Source organism: Schistocerca cancellata, chromosome 1 (genome assembly GCF_023864275.1).
Source record: "Schistocerca cancellata isolate TAMUIC-IGC-003103 chromosome 1, iqSchCanc2.1, whole genome shotgun sequence".
Classification (NCBI taxonomy): Eukaryota; Metazoa; Arthropoda; class Insecta; order Orthoptera; family Acrididae; genus Schistocerca; species Schistocerca cancellata.
The window spans coordinates 940,982,547-941,006,965 of NC_064626.1; the positions used below are offsets into that span (position 1 = coordinate 940,982,547).

Sequence of the window (24,419 nt, forward strand, 5' to 3'; positions counted from 1 at the left end):
AGGTGCTGCTACTCAGTGTACGGTGCACGCCACAGCACTGAGAGGTATTAGGGGCCGGCAAGTTCATTGCCTTCATTAGATCGTGCCACTGACTCACCTCTTGCCCACCGGTCGCTTGCGCTTGGCCTCAAATGAATTGCTATCGGGCAGAGAACGCCAAAGTAAGCATTACTCCAAAGTAAGCACGCTGCGTGGCGCAACCGCTTCCCCTCGACTCGTCGTGGCGGCGCGCCAGCCGGGCTGCCACAGAGTCAGCCGCCTGCCACGGTGGCGCCTCCCACAGGCCCATTCACAGCTCTGAGCCGAGGGTGCTGTCTCGACAATAAAGTTTCTCTCAAGTCCTCCACTGGTTTAGATTTTCGCCGAGAAGTAAAACAATATCGTTAAAAATCCATCTACTAAACCTAAATGGAATGAACTCTGCAGACGGCTAAAAACACTTAGGAATGAAATCTTGAGGGGCAGCAAAATCCACGGTGCTATCTACAAATAATTCAGAATAATACGAAGGGGCTGCACTCCGACTCTTCTTCACTGGTAAGAAATGGTCTTCGGTCAACGACTTTACTTATAAGCGAACGTTTTTATGAAGTAATACATACTGCAACAGTCACTTGCTACTAACATTTTATTTGCATGACGCTTTCCGGCAACATGCTGGCATAATCAGGTGCATTTACAATTACTTTTACACTGTATTTAATATGAAGTGAGGTTAGTTTCCTTTGCTTAGTGTGGCAGTGAAATTATGTGTCGCAAAAGACACCTGTTCGGGAAGATTAATTTGTTATAGTGTGTATGTTATGTGATGAGCGTGATTAGTCGTCTTGTAAGTGTATTTAATTACATTTTTGTTATAATTTCGTTGTCTGGCACACAGAGCACAGTAACAAGTACAACACGGCTTAACACATTCACAATCATTTATTTACGTCAATCCAACGAGCCTTAAAAGCTAAGGTAAACTAGTTTCTATTGCTAAAACAGTAGTATTCGGTGAAGATCAAACATTTATGTCTATAATTAATTATGTCATGGTAAATATTAGGTGAGTAGTTAGTAAACACATTTTTTTCACCACATAACCTCACCGGCACACACAGCAAAGGAAACTAAGTTCATATTAATTACAATGTAAAAGTAACTGTAAGTGCATTGATGATGGCAGTATGCTGCCAAAACGGGTCGTGCTAATAAAATATATGTAACAAGTGACTGTTGCAGTATATATTATTTCATAAAAATCTTACAATACAGTCATAGCCCTCAAATAATATCCATTTAATACGATAAATTTAAGCGTAGGTAACAGACGTTTCCGACATATCGAAAGGATTACTACACGAAAGAAACACTATGTCAAAATTTTAGCTGTCGAGACACATTGCAAGTACTTTTTTAACGTTGAAAATTGCCAAATTAGTTACCCAGCTGGAGGAATATACAGCCCTACCGTAGTTGTAGCAGACAGCTCATGTGCAACCTGGTAGGTGCTTAGCCTTGATTGAATGCGCATCGCTGAACAGATAACACAGTCCAACGTGTAAAGCGAATTTCGTTTTCCGTTGATAGTTTCTCTGACACAGTTGTTTACAGTTACTATTCCCTCGAATTTGCAACTCGTTTAATATCCGTAATAATTATCAGACGCCTTTGCGATACCGCTATCAAGAATGGAGATAAAACTGAATTCATTTTCTTTGTGTTCTCCTCGTATATGCTTGCTAATAGCATCTGTGTTTGTGCCTGTTCCAGAGTTCAACAGTAATGTGGAATCCAATCAATGTTTCCAACCTTGTAAACATGAAATACGAAGAACGTGGTAAGCAATAAAAATCATCTACTTCTCTTGAAAACGTACCTGTGTGCAACTTCTTAGTTATTATCTTGGACACTTAGCTAGAAATTGAGGGAACATTAGAAGATACAAGAAATAACTCTAACGATTCCGTGAAATGTGGTTCGAACTATGACTGGTATGCTAATTAAAGACAGAACGAAAATACAGTACCCTCCTAGCCTAAAGAAAACATTATATTACTAGCTTTCATTAACATAGAAAGGCTGTAATTTTATTGGTTAAATGAAGGAGGGAGAAAATACTTGAAGTTAAGAACTGTATCAAGCCATTTTCGTTTCGTAAAAGAGGAACGTTGTTGTTGTTGTTGTTGTGGTCTTCAGTCCTGAGACTGGTTTGATGCAGCTCTCCATGCTGCTCTATCCTGTGCAAGCTTCTTCATCTCCCAGTACCTACTGCAACCTACATCCTTCAGAATCTGCTTAGTGTATTCATCTCTAGGTCTCCCCCTACGATTTTTACCCTCCACGCTGCCCCCCACTACTAAATTGGTGATCCCTTGATGCCTCAGAACATGTCCTACCAACCGATCCCTTCTTCTGGTCAAGTTGTGCCACAAACTTCTCTTCTCCCCAATCCTATTCAATACTTCCTCATTAGTTATGTGATCTACCCATCTAATCTTCAGCATTCTTCAGTAGCACCACATTTCGAAAGCTTCTCTTCTCTTCTTGTCCAAACTATTTACCGTCCATGTTTCACTTCCATACATGGATACACTCCATACAAATACTTTCAGAAATGACTTCCTGACACTTAAATCTATACTCGATGTTAACAAATTTCTCTTCTTCAGAAACGCTTTCCTTGCCATTGCCAGTCTACATTTTATATCCTCTCTACTTCGACCATCATCAGTTATTTTGCTCCCCAAAAGTGTATAAATGGAAGAAAGTTTTACATGAACTACGAAAAATACGCCAAAATGAAACTCGCAAAAATGTGAAAGAAAAGCTATTCTAAATATATATTACCGCTCGTAACAGTCAGTGCACCTTTATCAAAGTACATCTACAAGACAACGCTCTCTGAATTGCCAATGAGATAAACATTACTGATTTACAGGCTTCTTCGACCTAATCAAACAGATTTAGAAAATTGCCTGAAAAAAAAAGTAGCAAAATCACGAAGTTTACTTCAAGTAAACGTGTAGAGATGATGTTAGTAATAGGTAATACTGAAGAGAAATTCGTATCTGATGTGAAGACGAAAATTCGTAACTGGCGTGAAGACAAAGTTTCTTGTTATCCTGAAAAATGCTGTGCATAAAACCAGTCAGTCACGTTTCGTGCAACAACTGCGTGCAAAACGAACATGCCGAGTGCAAAAAGATAGAGTGGTTTTGCAGTCGGTGAATGCTATGACATAGTACTATTCAGTAACATGGCCACAGATAGGCATTAATGGATATCTTTCCGCAACTTTATATCTGTCTTCAGGAAACTCAAGGTAGATTAGGACCAAATATTTATAAAAAATACACTGTTTATTTGCACAAATCTTGTAATCTGGAAAGATGGGAGAGAATAAGTTGCAGTATTACATTCGAAACATCTTATTACCAGTCGTAAAAAATAATTCCTTGATTTTATAGGTCTCTTGGCATAGACATAACAATACCTCTATCTTTAGGAGGACAACGAGAAGACTGTTCGTATAATTCGGATTCCACCTAGAAATAATAGTGTGATTAACCCTCTCGAGGAAGAAATTTTTCAGCAGTATAAAGAATTTTTCAATAAATTTTTTGACAGTATAATTTCCGATAGTTCTTTGTTATTTCAGGTTCATCAACGGAACGGGATTGTTAAACTTCAGTTATTGGCACATTTTCAGGTTCCATCAGCGCGTTTTTCGAATGTGATGAAATATTTTTGGTGGGACAATAACACAGAACAACAGCCACAAACACTTCTTTCTCCATACCAGCTAAAGAGGAGGTACTGAACAGAACTGCGGGGAAGAGGAACTTGTGGCACAACTTGACTAGGAGAAGGGGTCTGTTGCTAGGACATGTTCTGAGGCACCAACAGATCACCAAGTTAGTATTGCAGGGCAGCATGGAGGGTAAAAATTGTAGATGGAGACCAAGAGATGAATACACTAAGCTGATTCAGAAGGATGTAGGGTGCAGTAGTTACTTGGAGATGAAGAAGCTTGCGCAGGATAGAGTAGCATCGATAGCTGCATCAAACCAGTCTCTGGACTGAAGATCAGAACAACAACAACCAATTTTGTCTAAATGAAATTAGTAACTACTTGGAAATGTCTGAATGCCTTAATTTTTATTTCATCACGTGTGCCTGGAGCAAGGAAAATTTTTGTTTCCCTCATCCAATGGACACTTTGCATTTCGTGACAGTTACAGGGAATAAAACAAGGAAGAGTTTTATTGTTAGAAAATATACGTTATTGAAAACTAATGATGGTAACTGTGCTAGAGGAATGGCTGTAAAATATTTCCTGGCAACAAATTAAAGTCTCAACTTCAATGTAACGTCACACACTACCTTATTATTCTTTTCTGCGCTAGTCACTTGTGTAGCCATTACATCTGAAACGGTTTTGCTGTCGATATGAGCAGCAAGTTAATCAAAAACTAATGATTTGAGATATTTTGTGTGTTTTAAGTGCTTAAAATTCGCGTGTGTGCAGTTTGGACCTCGCGCTGCGCGGTTCTACGTTCTTTTGGTCCCATAGGAACTTCCTACCACCACCGCTACGTCCTCTTATCATGGCTGCATCTGCTTATTCGCCGCTTTGCGCATTAGACAGGAAAGGCTGTACAAACTAATGTTGCAATCGGCTCTTTGTGCAGCAAAAATGAGTATCTTTAGCATTTCTTATAAAATACTTGCAATGTGCCATAGCAGTTATAGTTTTGGCAGTGCATTTCTTTCAGTGTATTCTTCCTATGCGAAAAATTTCAGAGTAGGTTTCGACATGTAGGATTGGACCATTCCCTTGTTAGATCTATGTGATTTTCCGGTTGCTCATATAAACATGTCTGACATCAAAAAAATGGTTCAAATGGCTCTGAGAACTACGTGACTTAACTTCTGAGGTCATCAGTCCCCTAGAACTTAGAACTACTTAAAGCTAACTAACCTAAGGACATCACACACATCCATGCCCGAGGCAGGACTCGAACCTGCGGCCGGAGCGGTCGCGCGGTTCCTGACTGTAGCGCCTAGAACCGCTCGGCCACCCCGGCCGGCTGTCTAACATCAAGATATGCTTATAACAGTACTTGCGAATGCAAAGTTTGGCAATGATTCGGAGTAGTATTCGTCTGCAGATTGTATGATTCGACCTGATGTTTGGCTTCCTGCACGTGGCTTCACCTTTGTAGACTATCAGAACCCATAAATGTGTTGATTTACTTTCGCTGTTGAAAATTTGGGAGATTATTACTACCCGCTTATGTCAAAGAGTGAGAAATGCTAGTGGTTTATTCGTAGGGAAAGCAGATGCCAGGCTTAGAATTACGCGAAGGATCTTAAGGAAATATAATTAATCCACGAAAGAAGTGTCTTACTGACTAGTTTTTGAGTATTATTCGTTAGTCTGGGATTCTTTCCAGGTCTGATTAATAGAAGAGATAAAGACCAAACGAAGAGCAGCACATTTCCTAAGCGACATTTTAGTCGCTGCGGGAACATTACGGAAATGCTCAACGAACTCCAGTGGCAGAAGCTACAAGAGAGGCGTTGTGCACCGCGGAGTTTTACCGCTGAAATTTCGGGAAGAGTGGGGCGACGTATTACTTCCCCCCAGCTACGTCTCATACGAAGTGTCTACAATGAGAAAAATCCAAATACTGAGATTTACCGACAACCGTTCGCCCATGCTCCATTCGCGAATGGAAGGGAGCAGAACCACGCTCCGCCACAAACCATAAGGTGGCTTGCAGAGTATAGATGTTGATGTGGATACTTGGGAAGATTAAAACCAGTCTGTTAGTTCTCGTGTTAACAAACCCTTTGGCAGAGTAGAACAGTTAATGATACAGCTTCTGAACTTTATTCAGCGCAGCTGCAATAGCTCCCTTAATTTCAAAGCGGGAGAATTGAACGAAACACAGTATCTCCAACATTAGTTGTTACACCAGGCGTACAAAACAAAAAGTAACGGAACCTTTAGGTAATCTTTGAAATGAGTTGGAGACATATCTCGGTAGACAGACTGCATGTTCCACTGAAAATGTGTCACATTAAATACAGAGTACATCAGTCGGCAATAGTGAAGACATCTCCAAATTATTAGCTCTCTGCGCAGTAATGTGTTATGACTTAAAACAGAAAATATAGTATTTTCTTAGAGGAATACTTTTTGCAACTGTAAGTTGAAAGCGATTCTGATAAAATTTCAGGCAGCACCTTTTACCTACCCCTTCCTACTTTTCTTGAATGTACAGAGTCATTAGTTTCTGAAGATAACGAGACCACGTGTGCCTCCGTAGCCGATATCGATTACGGAAACTACATTTACGGCACTGAGCATTCCAACACTATTGGTCGAAAAAATTTCAGCACTAGTGTGCGACCGACAAATGGAGATATGATTGCCACTTGCAGTTCTTAATCACCGAGTTGCCCGGGAGAGTTCGGTACTAAATGCGTAAACAATAGTTGAGCCCTCAAAGGATACATTATGTCTGCACATGTTTGTCACGCAGTATTTGTTTTGCCTCTACCGTCATCGTGGTAGTGTAGGTGCTTGCGCCGAATTGTTACCAATTAGCCTCGCGTAAAGTTAAAAGAATTGATGTAGCGTGGCAACCGTTTAGATTTGACATTGAGGCAGGTGTTACTGTGAAGAATTTGCGGAGCACTACTAGTCCCCAAAATGAGACAACAAAAATATTCGCCGGAATTAGAGTGAAAATTGGTAATAAAATGAAAACTATAAGTAACATAAGATGTCTCGTATGACTCGCAAATACGCTCGGAATTACACAACCTTTGTCGCAGTGTTACACGGTTCGGGGCAGTGACTGTGTGTCTATGATAATCCGCTTGTCGGATGGCTACGTTGAATTTTGTGTTATTTTATTTTCGCAATCACCCGTACCAATACTGTACTCCACAGCATTCTTCAACGTCAGCCACATGGCAGGGTTATTCACCTGAGACACTATATTGGAGAAACAACAGGGAACTTGCCACAGTACGATACACGAGCATACACAAAGTCACGGCTTAAGCTAATGAGAAGGCAGGCAAACAGGCTTTTTATATAAACACACATCAACGGATACACAAAAATCGTAAGCAATTGTACACGGACGAGCTACTGAATTAGAAACACTATTCCACTTTAGTGTGTAATTCTCTTCTGCAAAGACTACTGCAACGTCTCATCGTGACACGGATTTCAGATAGCACCGACAGCATGGCAGAGTTGTAATCATCCATGATCACTCGAAAGTCAGTGAACGCTCACGTCGATTTACTGGAGCAACATCTTTAGCGCTCACACGACTCTTTATAGCAGCCCACATAAAGAACGGTCAATTTCGGGGATCTGATAGGAGAGATCATTTGAAGCAGAATACTTCATATGGACGCATACGCTATTCTGGATGGTGCCGAGTTAGGGCATATTTAATGCACTTTACATTGCTATTTATTTTCTCTATAATTCAGTACATTATCAAGTTTACAAATTTACACATGTACAACAGTTAGTGAACATTACAAATGCGCTTTACAAACTATCAATTGGAAAATACATATTTTTAACATATTCACCTCTAAGCATTATTTTACACACCACATTACAGATTTTTCGTACAGTTCACGATAAATGTTCCAATGCTCCACCATTCAGTGCATCTGTGCACTCTTGGGTGAACATGTTGCGCTTTTGTCTGAGAGCCTCTGCACGTTCCGTAACGGGGACAGCAGTGTCCAACATACAATCAAGCAGTTCATCTCGCGTATTTATCTTTCATTTGTAAACCTCACATTTCATTCGAACCCATTAACAAATATTTATTTGCGTAAGCTCTGGCGATCTAGGTGGCCAGTTAACTGCTTGATTGTATCGTGGACCATTCCAGAAATTAGGATAAGCACGGCTGACATGTTCCGCCACACGTCCGGCAAAATGTGGAGGAGCTCCGTCACGGAAGTACATTGCATTCCCCAGGGCGTTCAATAAAGGAATTTTACAGAAAATGCAAGTAATTTTGCCCATCATTCGTCCTTCTAAAATGCCTAGAGCTATTGTCATGTTACTGAACATGCCGCATGAAACGTTTATCGAAAAACTTGCTTCGAAATTGGTTTCCACTATTGCCTGTGGGCTTACACCCAACCATCGATGATTATTACGTGTAGTGTTGATTCTATTCCGTGTAAATGTAGTTTCATCAGCACATAGTATTAATGGAAGCTAATAACTATTGTCAATTAACCAGTGACAAAATTCATGTCGTCTGGAATTGTCACCAACGTGAAGATTTTGGACATGTTCTCTCTGACTTGGAGTATAAGTTTTTTAGGTGGAATGTTCCCTATACGTGTGTTCGTTGCATATTGATACATGCAGGACGTCGCCGTGTGCTGGTATCGGGACTACACTGCACCATTCCAACAATGTGTTTTCGTTCCTGCACTGTTTGTTGAACTTCATGTTCAGAAGAAAAATAGGCACATGGGAGAATTCCGCGCAATGTTCTGAAAACTCTGGTATATACTCTACGACCAGGAGTTCGACATATCGAAAAGCTCCGACGATATTCTTCGACAGCAGGAGCACTCTGCGCTCCTATCGCAGGATCCTTATACATACGCCACATCTACAAATTCTTCATTGCTGTAGAGGCATATCTCAGCCACCGCGTATACAAACACACTTAACCGATGCTTCTCCTTGAAACACTCTCAATCCCTAGCGCTACTCCACGCACAGCCGCACGTTCAACGGGCTAGTTTTATGATGGGAAGACATCTCGACCAAAGAGGTTGAAAGGAACGAAATAGGATAAGCTACAATAAAACGTCAAATAGGTTGTGTGGGTAAGACATACACATGTGCGTCACTAGCGCCAAAATAAATGTACACTAAATGTTATCAGTCACGAAAACCATTCGGAATAGTTCATATGTCCATATGAAGTTTTCTGCTTAGAGGGGTTGTTCTTGTCAGATCCCTCAGTATTGATCCTTTACGCTCGGTACAAAATGAACTCAGGCAACCTACGGAAGCACTCCAAGAACTTGATGTTATCGGAACTTAGTTCAGTTAGATACATTTCGCGGACAAGGGGGAGATCCATTGTACTCATGACCGTACATTATCGATCAGCCTACGGTAGGTGCACGAACGAGCCCACATAATCTGCCAGTAACCGACGCCTATGAGATTTAGTGACGGCTTGTGTGGCTTAATTTTTTTTTAAATATTCCGTGTATGAGAGTAACAGTATAGACGTAAACTATGCTGTGCTGTTAAATGAGATACACACCTCACAGAAACGCTCGTACAAATGTCGGTGCAAAACAATCATTCCAAGCGCTTTCCTTCTCCCCGTAAGGAAGAGGCTCTGGTACGTGACGGCGGGTTCTGCACCACCCGGCATGCTTTTTTATCAGCGTGCTTACCAAGTAACAATGAACTGGTGAATGATCTGCTGTTGTGTGATTCGTCCGTCCGTTGTTGCAGTCACAGCCGACAGTGATCAGTTGTGACGAGACCCTAACAATCTCGTTGCATAAAACAGCGCAGCGATAGTTTAAATCAAAATGGAAATTGTTTGTTATACCAACGGTTAACATACCGTAGCTATGAAAAAAAAGCTGTGAGCACAGGTGGGATACGCGCCGTAGATTTTTTTGTGAAAATGTCGGGATGAAATGATAACAATTGTTTCGTATTAATATGTAACTTGTAGTTTCTCGTTTCTTTAGGCTTCAGAGGGATCGAAACAAAAGAAATAAATGAGTTCTGCCTGTCACCATCTTTCCTAACATCAGGTTGGAAGAACCTCACCTGCTCTCCGTACTTCACATGCTGCAGGGATTTCTAATGCTGATTGAAATTTATTGGACAATGAAGAGAAAGGGGGAGACTACATACAAGTAACAGACAACTAAAAGAAAAGCAGATGTACTCTAGTATACACACTGAAATGAGAGGCAGTCTCGATACAAGTAGTGGTAACTAACCAGTCCACAATTTCGGACTACACAGGCGATCCACAGGCTTCCTGTCGGCCAAACCAGAATTACATGGAAAGACACAAAATACCAACAAAGATAATGAGAATCATCCCAGTCGCCAGAACTTATGCTAAAAGGCCCTGAGTGGAAACATGTTGTGAGCAGACTGATAAAGCTAGCACGGCAAAGACTACCGAATTAACATTGATAAAATACTGATGCTCATATCTGGCGTTGCAAACCGAACCGTGTTTAACACGGCCAACTTTGCTATTAGCGTTATACGGTGGAGGACGTGACAAAAATTGAACGTGAAAGTGTCTGGGTGCTTTCATCATGGCTGTGGAAAACAACACATTAACCGCAAACTGGCGGATACTACCGCGCGACTGCTGGTCACGAGATAAAGCCTACAAAGCGCTGCCACGAAATGACCCGACCAAGCACTGTCACGAACTGAGCCCGAGAGGGTGACTCTCAGTAGCTTTGTAACCTCAGGTCCTCGCTTCCTCCGGTAGCAGAAGATCCCTGCTGCCGACATGAGTGGAGGCCGGAATCCCGACGGTCGCTTAGACACTCAGCCGAGAGGCAGTTCGACCCGCCGACGCACAGGTTGGCGCTACTGGGGTGGCGTCAGGCGTCTGGCCATCGGGGAGGCCGGGGTCCCTCCGCGCAGCCGTCACCTTGCCGTGGATTTTTGAAACCAACCGCCACTGGATCTTCTGAAGTACCAAGCCACTTTGACGAATTTATGAATTAACTGGTAGGTGAACCCAGATGTAGCACAGATAGTGATAGTCCTGTGCCCATGTAACCTATCAGTGGTTACAGATGCCTTTTAATGCGTAACTGAGTACAGAAGCACTATCACACGCGCTTGTTCAGAGAAGCCGTAGAAATACAAAAACACGCGAACAGTTTCAACAAGAAAGAGGAAAGCCTTAAGGTAAACGGGTCCTGGCTTCCCGTACTGCAGCGAACGACCGTTGCAGGTAGCAAGAGGAGAACCGCACCGGAAATGACCGCGGAGAAGCCCTCGGACGTTGGCGCGCCAGGTACATATAGTCTGCGGCCGCGAGCTCGGCTCCAGTTCACCACCGGCAATGGAGGGTGAAGCTTTGACAATGCCAGCCACTCGTGCTGGCGAAACGTCAGAAAAATCATTAGGTGAACGTCGGCCGAAGAACCCGAGACAGAAGCCAATAGACAGTTTGTGAAATTAAATTGATCGTCTTTTTAATAAAGGTTGTGTAGCACCGTGCCTACTACCACTGAAGCCGTAATTGTATTAGCAACCTGACTCTGTGATCGGAACAGCAGCTTCATGTTATTTTTCCTCTTCTCTTTGCATACTGACTGGGCTCGACTGCTATAGAGACTTCAATACGTGATCTAAACGCCTTTAGAACGTCTCTGTGCTACAAATTTAATTAATAGTGTCTTTAATACTATTGTTACACAGAGTAGCATACTGGTTACAGAATAGATAAATCCTACATTTGGACTTTCACTGGCCTTTATATAGCCGACGGGCCAGCTACGTCATCACTTTCGCCATTTTTTTCATATTATTTTGGACGCTGCTGTGTCATCACTTTGTAATTTTCGATTTGTTACCCATCTTCACTCTTATTCCTGCGAATATTTTTGTTGCCTCACTTCGTATCCTAGTAGTACTCAGCGAGCTCGTCTCAATGATACCCAAATCAAAGTCATAGCTAAACGCGTTCCACGCTACACCAATTTTTTAACTTTTAACGAAGCTACACTCGCACGATGACGTCACAGACAAAACAAATACTGTGTGAAAACCATGTGCAGACAGGATCTATCTGTTCTGGGCTTAACCGATGTTTCGGCATTATTAGTCTTATAGTTGCTAGCGATTCAAATCTGACGGTATTTTGTCACAGACGGGAGAATAGACATTTTCATCGCAAAAGTGCAAATATTTACCGTCTGAGGTTTGTGAATGAATGTGACGAGCTCTGTGCCATTGATCACTGACTAAGACAGAAGTTTGTCGTCTGCGTCTCGTATTTCTCTCTCATAAAAATGTTAATTATATTGATGTGCACTGCAGCGCTTTAATAATAGATGTGGTTCTGATACCGAAAATGAACACTGAACGTCAATTGATGAATAGCAACTCCAGTTCTTAAAAAGTTCTTTATTTCACTCCAGACCGGTTCAAGCCATTTACTAATTAAATGTAAAATGAACATTGTAAATGTAACCTAACGTAGTACATAATGAAAGTGAAAGTCGAGCAGACTTAAAAGTGATGTGCCTTATAATATCACAGGAAAAAGGGGCGTGTCATGAGTACAAAAGCTGTGCATTTCGATAAATTAAAAGTATTGGGATGATTTAATATTTACCTATGAAGAGGTGAAGATAGTTATTAAGATTTAAAGAAATTCGACAAAAAAGTTGCAGTGGGCAGCAAGCGTAAAGATATGTCCTCTACTGTCAGTGGGAAAAACTTCAAATGCATGTAACTGTTGATGTCTCTGCTGTGTCATGGAAGCATCGTGACAGTTTACAAGTTAAAAAAAAAGGACATGTTTACTAATACCTGAACGCAGCTACAGGATTACGGAGTGCCTTTCAAGGAAGCTATCAATAACCGTGCGGAATATATCCAAGAAAACTGTGTATCATAGTGTGATCTGCTTGTTGAATGTATTTTTTTCTGGAGTTTTGCAGATGAGCAGACCAATTCTTCTAATCAATGAAAAGTCCTCAAATTTCCGGCAAGGAAATATTGAAAAGAATATGAAATTCAAATTTAATGGATAAATTTATATTTTTTCGGAATATAGTCACTAAAAAATACACACCGACGCCACTACACATGATTTAAACTATTTTTTTATTTGAGCGAAAAACGTTTTTTCGAATGTGTTTCCAAATATTTCAAAAATTTCTGAATTGGGTAACGTTTTAACCGTTACATTATTCATTCGCTGACTTTATCTGAGAAAACAAACAAACGTCCATATTCTAGAATGAGATTTTGACTCTGCAGCGGAGTGTGCGCTGATATGAAACGTCCTGGCAGATTAAAACTGTGTGCCGGACCGAGAGTCGAACTCGGGACCTACGCCTTTCGCGGGAAGGTGGTCTAACATCTGAGCTATCCAAGCATGACTCACGACCCTTCGCCACAGTCTTGGGAGGTAGGAGACGAGGTGCTGGCAGAATTGAAGCTGTGGCGACGAGTCGTGAGTCGTGCTTGGGTAGCTCAGATGGTAGAGCACTTGCCCGCGAAAGGCAAAGGTCCCGAGTTCGAGTCTTGATTCGGCAATCAGTTTTAATCTGCCAGGAAGTTTCATATCAGCGCACACTCCGCTGCAGAGTGGAAATCTGATTCTGGCAACATCCCCCAGGCTGTGGCTAAGCCATGACTCCGCAATATCCTTTCATCCAGGAGTGCTAGTTCTGCAAGGTTCGCAGAAGAGTTTCTGTGAAGTTTGGAAGGTAGGGGATGAGGTACTAGCAGAATTGAAGCTGTGGCAGGGGGTCGTGATTCGTGCTTAGGTAGCTCAGACGTAGAGCACTTGCCCGTGAAAGGCAAAAGCTCCCAGTTCGAGCTTCGGTGCGGCACACAGTTTTAATCTGCCAGAAAATTTCAAACGTCCATATTCATTGGAATTTACTTTCATCGTTTTTCAAGTTCGTGGAACACAAGTTTTTTTTTTCACGTGTACGGTTTGCAACAGAGAATTTCGTTGAATGGGAAATAGTTGTGATTAATATCAACTTCAAGTTTCGCAAATTTGAAAATAATTCAGTTATAATTCAGCATAGGATTTTTTAATCAGCATAACCGAGAAGTTTCTTACTGCTACATGTAAACTGGATGTGTCAATGGACGAAAACTGTGATCTTTCTGAGATATTTACTTTCTCTGTTAACTCTGCTAAGGTGACGTTTTAATTGGAACTTAAGTTTTCTTTAATATTAGGTTAGCTTTTTGGATAGTGTAGCTATTAATAGAGCTGTAGGAACATTAGATTCTGCGTCTTGTTCCAAAAGCAACCATTATCAAGCTACCTTTTTGGTGTGGATGTTCTATCTCACTCCAGAAAAGAAATTAATTTAAAAAAAATAACAGTATGGTTTGCTGGAGACACGAATTTCTTCCTTTGTCACTCGAATCCTTTTATTTACAGCAAATATATTATTTCATTCTTCATTTCTGTTCTTCATGCTGAACAATTTAGTTCTGTGTACATATGTGTGTGGGTGTGTGTGTGTTTGTGTGTGTGTGTGTGTGTGTGTGTGTGTGTGTGTGTGCGCCCGTGTGTGTGTGTGTGTGTGTATTATCATCGATGAACAATGTTCCATTGTTCTGTCCTGCGGTATGTAGAATGCTATTCATTACTTACAGTCTTTGGTTTGTAGCGCACTGAAGTAGTCGTGTCCGTAAAAAAATAATACAGGTAGAGTACACGATAACACATTTTTTTCCAATTTTTATACTTCACTACGTTTACAATGGTCATCTCACGGTTGATTAAGATGTTTTCACGTCGTAGAGTTCACTTGTGATTTGCAGATATGTCGTCTTACACTCTAACGTGGGACTCGAAAAGTATTGGATTATAGCTCGCTATGGCGTCACAGAGAAAATGTGCAAACAGACGAAACTACTCGTAACCTTTCTGGTTGGCACACCGTTGTATGCTAAATAAACGACACATGCGCAAGGCACAAGTAAATTAAGCGGTATCAAAACATATTGATCCACTTAAACAATTAATTATTGTTTCCTTTTAGAACATTGTTATATCTTGTTCAAATGTGTGTGAAATCTTATGGGACTTAACTGCTACGGTCATCAGTCCCTAAGCTTACACACTACTTAAACTAAATTATCCTAAGGCCAAGCACACACACCCACGCCCGAGGGAGGACTCGAACCTCCGCCGGGATCAGCCGCACAGTCCATGACTGCAGCGCCGCAGACCGCTCGGCTAATCCCGCGCGGCTCGTTATATCTTAATAAGGTAGATAATAAAAGCTAGAAGTCACTTATGATGCCATAGTAGAGCAGTATCATGGTTCGATAGAGAATTCGAAAACACTGTGTACTTCGTAAAAACAGATGTACTCCATTGTTGTCACTATAGTGTGTCATTTAAATACCTATATGTTTATTAATGAACTGTTCTGGGAAGTGAGAGAGACACTTACATTACATGATACTAATGGTATTACCGCATGTCTCAGGATTGTCAGGAGATCGTGAGCAGCTTTGTCACTGTGGTATAGCTTTGTTACTGTCATATAGACAGACACAGTCATACAGAAGGAATAAGCAGACCAAACTAAGGCTAGGAAATATCTTGATAACACGTAATTCTTACCAGTTGTACGTTAGGGTAGATATTTCTGTCAGTTCGCAATGAATGACTGAAGAAAGGAAAGGAACGCAGGAAAGTAGAGCCTAACGTCCCGCCGATGAAGGAATTTTCTGACAGAGAGAGAGAGAGAACACAGAATTGGACAGGACAAAGTGGGGAATGAAACCGACATTCCTCTTAATCAGTTTAAGAAAAACACGGAAAACCTTGATCTGAAAACCCAATTGTCGTCGCAGTGCTATGTCTTCCTTCCTCACGAACCGCCATCGTCGTCAGAATCGTACACAGTGGTTACAAAAGTGACTGGAATCTTACTTCATTTAAACTTGCAAACATCACTCACATATTAAATCACTTCAATGCTATGTTTAGCACCACACATGCACACAGTTACGTCTCGTGAGTAAGTATTGTCGCAATCTGAACGTCTGGTGTGTATAATCTAGCAGACGAATTGCTCGATATCTCTAACGAAAGTTGAACACTTAGTGTGTATAGTGTGCATAACAGAGCAATGTCGAAGACATGCTCGATGTGTGTAAGACTAAACCTGTCGGCGACCCTGTTCACCCGAGGCAAGGCAAATTGTAAGGTCGTATGAAGGTATCTTCATCGTCGTTATGCTGTTTCGGGAAGTATTTCCACCGGGTGTGAAATTTATACTTGTTCAATCGCTTGTTCTACTGAACCTGCACTACTGCGATGTAATCCAGACGGCACGTATATTGTAAACCCTATGTGGGTAAAGTTAGCCGTGAGTACAGTTAAGATGGTTCAGCCAAACAAGTTTCGCAACTGTCATACGCTGTATCTGCTCAATCGGCTCCTCAGTGCGCATGTACCCCAGTAGCTCGCATTAGAGATTAAGTACCTGGCAACTCGTCACAATCTCAACACAAGGTTTCACTTATCTAGCGTCTTTACTGTGCATTGTCGCAAAACAAAAACTTTCGCAATGCCCTCTGCTCCTGCTGTCCGCATCTAGAGTAAGCTACACTGCACTCAGCGCACATGCCAATGCCGCGTTGCACTTAAGAAATATCTGAAGCACTTCTTTTTTTCAACGTCATAGCTTTTTACTAAAAAATAAACATGTGTGGCCATTTTCATCTGTCACGCAGTTAAACGAGCGCCCCTATCACCTCCCGTTTACGCTTCTTTCTCCTGTCCCCTCTCAGTCAGTGAATCCTCTTTCTTTCCCCCACTCTTCTCTTATTGTGTCATATCACATTCGTCTTTGTCTCGCCTCCTCCCGAATGCGAGTGTTATGTCTCAGTAACTGCGCCACACCATGGAAAAAACTAACAAACGGAAGTACCCACAAAATTTCGCTCTTGGACGACTGAAAACTGTTTATAATGACTACCAGTAATTGGTAAAGTCACCCATAATGTCAGTATCACATACAGTACAATTGTGTGTTGAGGTCTCTTTTGTTCTCTTTTTGTTCAATTTAGCTGCAGCGCTGAAGAGGTAAATGAGAGGAGAACACAGTGCGCTCTGTGAAAGGCACAGCATTTAGCTCAGGGCATGTAGTTACTGTCCTGCTGTTTTACTCAAAGGGTTAATTGTAGAGTTAACTGGTATAATCTTCACGTGCTTGGAGGACAGGTTAATTTCCTTGTTTCGCTGTGTTGAAAATTCATTAGTCGGTTCAAATATGACGTTTTCCTGTAGAGCAACCTTTACCAAACTAACGTGAGTGGTCGTCTGAAATACAGTCCATACCGTAGCCTCTGTTATTTGGAAACAAGACTTGTAGGAGTGAGATGGGTGAGCTTCTCCAGATTATTGACTTTTCTACAGTTTTATAAATCGGTGTCTCTCCAACAAGTTTCACAAACTTTTGAAAATGACAAGCTCTGTAGCGCAAGACCTTGTTACAGCTCGTCGACAAAAATGAGTCATTTGAAATATTTATGTATTATCGCTATCCAGCATAATTAATTCAGTTTTCATTCTTACTTACTTTTAAAAATTGTGTATAATTAAACCTCGATAAATATGCTTTGAAGAATTAACATACATAGTAAACAATACGATAAGTACACAAAGAATTCTTGCTATTAAAATGGTGTTAACTGTAAACAGTCTGACTTCAGCTGCTTACGCGTTTGTTGTTTGTTACCTCCGTAAATAAGGAACATCAGATGGCCTAGAAAACAATTTTGTGGCTGCTTAGATGGCATGTGATACCATTAGCTGATGTAAGCTCCACAGCACTCTTTAGTCATTAGTCTTCTGACTACTTTGATGCAGTCCGCCAACAATTTCTCTCCTGTGCCAGCATCTCAACGTAGCAATTGCAAGCTATGTCCTCATTTCTTTGCTGGAGGTATTCCTTTCCTCTCGCCTCAGTTTTTACTCTTCCTCTACTGTTCTTACGCTTCACAGTTCCCTCTACTACCATATAAGGTGTTCCCTGATATCTTAACACATGACATATCAAATTGTCCCTTCTTGTCAGTATTTTCTATATTTTCCTTTTCTCACCGATCCCGCGGAAATCCTCCTCATTCCTTACCTTATCAGTCATTAATTTTCAGCATTCGTCTGTAATACAACTACATCTACATCTACATTTATACTCCGCAAGCCACCCAACGGTGTGTGGCGGAGGGCACTTAACGTGCCACTGCCATTACCTCCCTTTCCTGTTCCAGTCGCGCATGTTCGCGGGAAAAACGACTGTCTGAAAGCCTCCGTGCGCGCTCTAATCTCTCTAATTTTGCATTTGTGATCTCCTCGGGAGGTATAAGTAGGGGGCAGCAATATATTCGATACCTCATCCAGAAACGCACCCTCTCGAAACCTGGCGAGCAAGCTACACCGCGATGCAGAGCGCCTCTCTTGCAGAGTCTGCCACTTAAGTTTGTTAAACATCTCCGTAACGCTATCACGGTTACCAAATAACCCTATGACGAAACGCGCCGCTCTTCTTTGGATCTTCTCTATCTCCTCCGTCAACCCGATCTGGTACGGATCCCACACTGATGAGCAATACTCATGTATAGGTCGAACGAGTGTTTTGTAAGCCACCTCCTTTGTTGATGGACTACATTTTCTAAGGACTCTCCCAATGAATCTCAACCTGGTACCCGCCTTACCAACAATTAATTTTATATGATCATTCCACTTCAAATCGTTCCGCACGCATACTCCCAGATATTTTACAGAAGTAACTGCTACCAGCGTTTGCTCCGCTATCATATAATCATACAATAAAGGATCCTTCTTTCTATGTATTCGCAATATATTACATTTGTCTATGTTAAGGGTCAGTTGCCACTCCCTGCACCAAGTGCCTATCCGCTGCAGATCTTCCTGCATTTCGCTACAATTTTCTAATGCTGAAACTTCTCTGTATACTACAGCATCATCCGCGAAATGCCGCATGGAACTTCCGACACTATCTACTAGGTCATTTATACATATTGTGAAAAGCAATGGTCCCATAACACTCCCCTGTGGCACGCCAGAGGTTACTTTAACGTCTGTAGACGTCTCTCCATTGATAACAACATGCTGTGTTCTGTTTGCTAAAAACTCTTCAATCCAGCCACACAGCTGGTCTGATATTCCGTAGGCTCTTACTTTGTTTATCAGGCGACAGTGCGGAACTGTATCGAACGCCTTCCGGAAGTCAAGAAAAATAGCATCTACCTGGGAGCCTGTATATAATATTTTCTCGGTCTCATGAACAAATAAAGCGAGTTGGGTCTCACACGATCGCTGTTTCCGGAATCCATGTTGATTCCTACATAGTAGATTCTGGGTTTCCAAAAACGACATGATACTCGAGCAAAAAACATGTTCTAAAATTCTACAACAGATCGACGTCAGAGATTCAACACTTCAAATGCTTTAATTCTCTTCTGTTACGATTTTTCCACAGCTCGTCTCTCGCTACCATACAATGCTGTTTTCCCAACTTTCATTCATAGGAATGTCTTCTTCAGATAAAGGCCTGTCTTTGATACTAGCAGACTTCTCTTTGTCAGGAATCCCTTTTTTCCAGTGTTTGACTGTTTTTATGTCCTGCTTGCTCCGCTCATCACGGGATATTTTGCTGCACGGGGAGCAGAATTCCTTAATTTCGTCTACTTTGTGGCCCCCAAATCTGACGTTAAGTCTCCCGCTTTCCTCGTCTCTGCTACTTCTCATTACTATCGTTCTTCTTCAATTTACTCTTAGTCCATATTGTAGCAGCACCATCGTTTAGGCTAGAGAAAGTTAGTTTTGAGCAATATTCTGAGCACAAGTTACAGCCAGGTGTGGGCCAGATTGTACTGAGTTATGCATGTTATGCATACCAACAGCTGCGAAGTAGAATAGAGGCCACAGAGCCGTCAAATTGCTGAAAGAGTATACGTAGCGGTTTTGCATGTCGCAAATCACAGGCAGAAGGGGCCCACTGGCCAACCTAGCGGGCCGGCCGGTGTGGCCGTGTGGTTCTAGGCGCTTCAGTCTGGAACTGCGTGACCGCTACGGTCGCAGGTTCGAATCCTGCCTCGGGCATGGTTGTGTGTGATGTCCTTAGGTTAGTTAGGTTTAAGTAGTTCTAAGTTCTAGGGGACTGATGACCTCAGATGTTAAGTGCCATAGTGCTCAGAGCCATTTGAACCAACGAACCTAGCGTGTTATGAGTACGTGACGCGAAGCGGCGCATAGGGAAAAACAGAGGCGCACAGCCGCTTATAAATAGATGCTGGTATCTAACGAGATTCATTCAAGTGTGGGAGCTCTCCTGGATGGGTGGTCGTGTCACACCACCAGCTACATGCAGCAGCAGATGGGGCACCAGCATTCCTGTCTTGAGGGGTCGTTGGTTCGACCCTCTGAGGCTGTTGCGGGTTCTGGAGCCAGCCAGTGGCGGACCACTCCACGGCTTGCTACCGCGGGCAGTCGTCCTGGCTTCCAACACACTCCGGAGGCATCCCAAGGCGAGGGCCATAGATTCGGACTCCAGATCGCAGATGCTTGTTGTCGACGTGACCTTAACCACGCCGGCGAGAAGCACGGTGCTGGCCACCTGACGAATCTTAATATGATGCCTTCTACCTCTTTCCGCTACCTTTGGTGTTGCTGTTACATTCTGTGGCAGAAGTTGCCACTACAATAGGAACAAAAAGTTTAAGGTTTTGATGGACACAGGGACACAAGTGCCACTGGCTACTAGGAATATAATGGGACAAAGGAAGCTAGACCCTCCACGTTATAGGTTACGGGGAATGTGGGATAAGGAGATCACACCTTTGGGGTCTGTGATAGTTGACTTCCGAATAGAGAAAGTCCGATTTAATGCTTGCATAGAGGTAGTACCATGGGTAAGCGGAAGCTACGACATGATCCTAGGACTAGGTTTCTTGCAACAACATCATACCGAAATTGACCTTTGACAACGAACTGTGGAACTTGGTGGAATGTTATGTGAGCTAGGGGAGATTGTTTTCAGTGTAGAGCTGCCACGAGGGGCATTCAACATAATGAACAAACCAGCTGAGCTGCGTACATTAGCATTAAGGCTTAATTCGCATGAGTTTGTGTCTAGTGGCACCGGGAAGTCGCTTTGGGTAACTGTGGAGTCAAATCTGCCTCTGGGTACAGTAAGTGTTATTGGACCGTTGGAGAATAATGAAGTTTTGGGTCCATTGGGTTGTTTTGAGAAACATAGTGTTGTACGCGTAAAGGAGGGGAATGATGGGCGAGTAGTCCCCGTGAACGTGGATAATTTTAGTGCTGTAGACGCGAATTTGAGGAAAGGGGTTTTAGTAGCAAACCGGGATTTGCCAGAGGACAAAGACAGGTGTTTGAGAAGTAGGTGAAGCGACCAACCATAACTGCCGATAGAACTGCATTGCATGACAAAACTAAGCATTTGAAATGAGGAGAAAGACAGCATATGGAAGAATCATTGTGGGGATTTAAGGATTCGTTTTTTCCACAAGAGCTGTTACCACCAATTCCATTAGTTCAACACAGGATACCAACAAGGAATGAAGCTCCTGTTTACCATAAACCATACAGAATAACGAGGTATTTGAAGCTGATTGTGGAGGATTTCATTCATCGGCAGCTTGCGGACACTATTACAGAGCATAGTAATAGTTGCTGGGAAGCGGGCATTGTCGTTGTGCCTAAAAGATCTATTGATGTAACTAAGAAACACAGGTTCTGTTGTGACTACCGAGACCTCAATAATAAGACAGTAATGGACGCAAACCTCATTCCAAACATATCAGGGTCTTTGGATCACTTAGGACAGTACTTTTCTACGATGGGTTTGACAAGTGGTTATCATCAGTTAGAGGTGGCTCCAGACGATCGTCCAAAAACTCCTTTCTCTACTCCTAGAGGCCATTACCAGTACATTAGAATGCCATTCGGTTTTAAAAACGCTCTGGCAACGTTTCAGAAGCTGCTAGACAGTGTCTTCAAAAATGGCTCTGAGCACTATGGGACTCAACTGCTGTGGTCATAAGTCCCCTAGAACTTAGAACTACTTAAACCTAACTAACCTAAGGACAGCACACAACACCCAGCCATCACGAGGCAGAGAAAATCCCTGACCCCGCCGGGAATCGAACCCGGGAACCAGGGCGTGGGAAGCGAGAACGCTACCGCACGACCACGAGATGCGGGCGACAGTGTCTTGAGGAACTGAAATCACAGCAGTGTCTGGTCTATTTGGATTACATTATAGTGTTTTCAGGTTGTATGGAGCAACATAGTCAGCCGTTAAGGGAAGTCCTTATGAGGTTAAGAGCAGCTCGTTTGACGTTGAGCCTGGAGGAGTGTCATTTTGCATAAGAAGAAGTAAAATATTTGGGTCATATTATCAGTAAGGATGGAGTGCGAACAGATCCAAGGTTGGTACAGGCTGTAAGGGATTTTTGGGAACCGTAAACAGTTAAGGATGTGCAGTTATTCATCGGAATTTGCAATTTATACCTAAATTTCGTGAAGTGTTTTGCAGATTTAACACAGCCGTTGACACGATTGTTACAGAAGGGTGTGAAATTTGAGTGGACACAAGAGTGTCAGAAAGTGTTTGACAAACTGAAAGAAATGTTAACATCAAGTCCGGATCTTGTGTTCCCAGATTTTGAAAAGGAGTTTATACTAGCAAATGATGCATCGAATCAAGCATTAGGTTCTGTTCTTAGTCAGGAAACTGATGGGAAAGAACATCCTGTAGCCTATGCGTCTAGGCAGTAGAATGCAGCAGAGAGGAATTACTCAACAACTGAGAGGGAGATGCTTAGCATAATCTGTGGAATCACATATTTTAAATGTTATTTATATGGGAGAAGCCGGCCGCGGTAGCCGTGCTGTTCTAGGCGCTACAGTCCGGAACCGCGGGACTGCTACGGTCGCAGGTTCGAATCCTGCCTCGGGCATGGATGTGTGTGATGTCCTTAGGTTAGTTAGGTTTAAGTAGTTCTAAGTTCTAGGGGACTGATGACCTCAGATGTTAAGTCCCATAGTGCTCAGATCCATTTGAACCAATTATGGGAGAAGATTTCGTGTAGTGACAGATCATGTTGCATTGAAGTGGTTGTTGGGGTTGAATGGTCCGTCCACTAGACTCGCTAGATGGGCTATGGGGCTCAGTGAATTCGACTATGAGGTGGTGCACAAGCCTGGGAAGAAGCACGGTAATACGGATGCACTAAGTAGGAAGGTGGCAGAAGTAGATGTCATAGGTTATGACCTAGCAGTACAACAAGAATTACAGAAAGCGGACAACGATTGTAAGTTGTATTGGACACAGCCCCAGTTTAATATGTACGGTAGTCTTCTGTGCAGGGAAACGAAGTTAGGGCCAAGGGCAGTAGTGGCAGCGCAGTTGAGGAATGAGATTTCAAAGGAAGCGCATGATCACATGTTATCTGGTGATGGAGGGTGTAGAGTGCCGAATAGGAGAGTGGCGGAGAGGTGTTGGTCGATAGGTAGGAAAGTAGATGTGGATCAGTTTGTCAAGAATTGTATACCATGTGCGCAGAGAGCAGATCTGAGCCGGAAACAGATACAGCTACAACAACTGTTGGAAGTGACATGTCCATTTTCTATGTTGGGGGTTGATATTTTAGGACATTTCAGGCGAACACCATCGGGGAACAGATTCGTCCTGACAATAATAGACCATTTTTCGAGGTATGTGGAGATGATGGGTATGCCAAATCAACAGGCAGCAATGGTCACACAAGTGTTAGTAAACAACTGGATTTTGAAGTTTGGTGTGCCGGCGACAATAATTACTGACCAAGGGACCAACGTTGCATCCACAGGCCAACAGAAGGACAGAACGGGTACACAGAACAATCAGGAAGATGCTGAGTTTTTATGTGGATTCTCATCACCATCAATGGGGTGGGTATTTGAAGCATATTTTATGCATATACAATGCAAAAGTCCATACAAATACCGGTTTGTCTCCATATAGGGTAGTGTATGGGCGAAGATGCCGTCACCATTTGATTTGATGAGGCTACAGAAAAGAAGGACCAGTGAATTTGTATGTCAATTCGCAAGGACAATTCGGAATGTTTGGAAACGGGTACAAAAGACGAATACAAAGGCTTTGGAAAGGCAGGAAGACCCAGTAAAGTGGAAAGGAAGTTTACCGCAGTATAGAGTGGGGCCATGGGTAATGCTGTCCAGCAAAAAAGGAAAACGAAGAAGCTCCTCACGAGGTATCAAGGGCCATACCAAGTTGTTGAAACCACATCCCCCGTTAATGTTAAGCTTCAGCTGCCAACTAGAACAACGATAGTACACATTGGGCGGTAACGACCATTTAAGGGTTGGCGTATCACAGGAAGGAAAGAGGAAGAAAGAGAGAGTGAAGAGAGGTGCTAAGCACAGAGAAAACCAGGAAGATAGAGTACAGCATGAAGTACCATATGATTTGTGATCCAGAAAGTAGTAGAGTATTTGCAGAAGCGAAACGTATAGAGCTCTAGGGGAGCGGAATTGTAATCAATGGAACTAAGTGTAACATAATAGGACCAGCCTAAC

At 42.4% G+C, this 24,419-nt stretch overlaps 1 long non-coding RNA gene across 1 annotated transcript in view; it reads left to right on the forward strand.

Moving 5' to 3' along the window:
* Nucleotides 1–296: 296 nt before the first annotated feature.
* The window catches only part of LOC126162719 (uncharacterized), a 34,184-nt gene continuing 10,061 nt past the window's right edge, over nt 297–24,419 (forward strand). Inside the window, exons 1-2 of the long non-coding RNA XR_007535104.1 lie at nt 297–537; nt 1,756–1,822. This is a non-coding gene — a long non-coding RNA (uncharacterized LOC126162719). The remainder of the gene's footprint in view (nt 538–1,755; nt 1,823–24,419) is intronic.